Below are 2,781 nucleotides of genomic sequence, written 5' to 3'. Positions count from 1 at the left end.
AGATTGATGAGAAGGACCTTCCTCCAGGGCTGACAGAGAAAGCCTTCCCCTGGAACCGATGCCCTGAATTTGGACTTCAAGCCTCCTAGACTGTGAGAAAATACATTTCTCTTTGTTAAAGCCATTCAAGTGTGGTATTTCTCTTACAGCAGCACTAGACGACCAAGAGAACCCTCAATGAGATGGCTTGACACAGTGGCTGCAACAATGGGCTCAATCATAGCAATGACTGTGAGGGTGGGACAGTGTTTCGCTTTCTTATACATAGGGTCACTATGAGTCGGAACTGACTCGACAACACCTAACAACAACAAAACCTTAAGAGAGATTTATTACCGATTAACACAACCAAGTGGACTTTATGACACAGTTTACTTCCTTCAGTAAGGAAGTACATCTCCAGCGATGCCACCCAAGTTGTACCATGCAACAGTCATCTGCTGAAGAGTAATACAGCAATCTTCAGTTAATCTTCCAAATATACTACTAAATTATCTGTACACTGGAAATATCAGGTACAAGTGATGACATATCTGAGGTTTTCAGGAGAAAAAAAAATATACATAGCCAAGCACTTTCTACTCATTAATATCACAGTGAGGAAATCGGTGATATACTTTGAATATTTACAAGTCTTCTACACTGGGATTCTACCAGAAGAAATTTGGGTCTTTTACTCTGCTCTTTAGGAGCAGCTTTCTCCTTGGCAATATTGTGACTTGCTAGTACTCTGATGATGGTGAAAATCACCCCAGACTTTAAAGTTGCTTGTCTCATTTTCAGGTGAGATAATTTTATTTGGCAGACTTTTTAAAGGACACAGTTTTTAGTCAGTATTTTTGCTGATATACAATTCAAACATAAAACATATAAATCAGGAAATAAAATTCAATAAAGAGCATAGGAATATACAGTTAGCAACATACTAAGTTATCCCAAATATCAAGAAGAGTGTAATACATTTCAAAAAGTGTTCAGTTGAACATGGTGAATTTTTTTAGTGCTCAGTTACATGAAATTTTTACTTAAATGAAAAATTCTCATTTTGACAATGACATTAATTTAAAACCATAGCTTAAAACTATTTTTATTTACAGTTAGTTTTGCTATGAACTAGAATTTTTACACACAATTCAATGGGTAAGGTTTTAGAGATAAATTACACACACGCCATACTACACTACATCACAAACCATAACCTGCTGTTTCCTAAATATGTTCGAGGAATCATCAGAGGAGCCTTTTAAAATAACTGATTCCAGAACTGATTTTTCACTTCCGGAACTCTGACTTTTCGATATGGATAGATTATCAAATATATCCAGGCAACTTTTTGCCTTATGCATACAGTCACAAGTCACCAACTTGTTCTAGTGTGATGGCTCTCGTACAGGCCTTCAGAATACAGAGAAGCATGGCTCTAATTTCCTGCCCTGGTGGCGAAGCATAGGAGCCTTGGTGGCTAGGCTAATAGCTAGGCTTTGAACCAACAGGTTGGCAGTTCCAATCCAACAGCCATTCCTTGGAAACCTTATAGGGTAGTTTACTCTCTTCTACAGGGTCACTATGAATCAGAATCAACTTGTTGGCACATAGCAACAACAATTTTCTGCAAAGTAGCTTGATGTAACAAACCTCATATTATTCCAAAACAGCTATTCAGGTTAAACAAGAGCCATAGGTTATGAATCCACCATTTCACCTGCATTTTTTCCTCTGAGACTTTCGGTATGATTAAAAAAAAAAACTGCAACTACCCTACTGAATAGAGTAGAACTGCCCCAAAGGGTTTCCGAGGAGTGACTGGTGGATTCGAACTGCCAACCTGTTGGTTAGCGGCCAAGGTTTTAACCACTGCACCACCTGGGCTCCATCAGTATGTTTACAGTAATTCGACACTGAAAGGAATTATTGCAGAATGTTATTTTGAGATATCTATTAAAAAAAAAACTATCTGGTTTAGATATTTACTTGCTCCACTAGGTTGTGAATATAGGACACAATCAGCACTCTATCTAAGAGTCTACAGCTCTTTGATCCTTTGTCATTTTTAACTGAATTGATTAGACAAATTAATGAATTAATAGAAATAAATTTTGCCAAATAGCTGGTCAATGACAAGAAACCACACAAATAAAAAGCCAAATGTCTAATAAAGTTTAGCAGAATTTTTTATGTAGTTACTGCTTTAAAATATAATAAATTGACTTTTAAAAAAGAGCAGTTTACATGGTTGAACATGCAGCTTGTAAAATCAAGCAGCAAGCATTGTGATCACAGCTACAGCTACCCAAATACTGCCAAGGGCAGGGTCTGTGGTGGTCCTGTGCTGTGGCTGGTGATGAGTCACTCACGGACTTACTCTCTGCCTGTCAGTCTGTAATGAGGCCCGTTCATCCCACTCTTCCTTTTCTGTTCCATTTTCTCCTTTATAAATAAAAACATCACTTGCCTTCCTACTGGAAATATTCAAAAAGTCGGAAAAAAAAAAAAAAAAACCCACAAACTCAGAAAGCAAAAACTAACCACCACCATGATGGCACTCACAACAAAAACTTGTACACTTTATCTCCACCTGGCAACATTCAGCTTTTACTTTAAAGTTACCTACCTACTATCCCTGAAAACACAACTTCTTCAATCCACATATAACTCTCTGTGTGTGTTCTGGGTTTCTTTTGAAAAGTAGAATTAAAGACTTGTTCACAAAATTGACAGAACATTAGCTCAAAAAACTAGAGAGGCAACTTAAGAGTCCAAAGTTTCCTCAACTACTGTGTT

The sequence above is a fragment of the Elephas maximus genome, chromosome 22 (assembly GCF_024166365.1).
Source record: "Elephas maximus indicus isolate mEleMax1 chromosome 22, mEleMax1 primary haplotype, whole genome shotgun sequence".
Taxonomy (NCBI): Eukaryota; Metazoa; Chordata; class Mammalia; order Proboscidea; family Elephantidae; genus Elephas; species Elephas maximus.
This window is presented reverse-complemented; position numbering follows the sequence as displayed.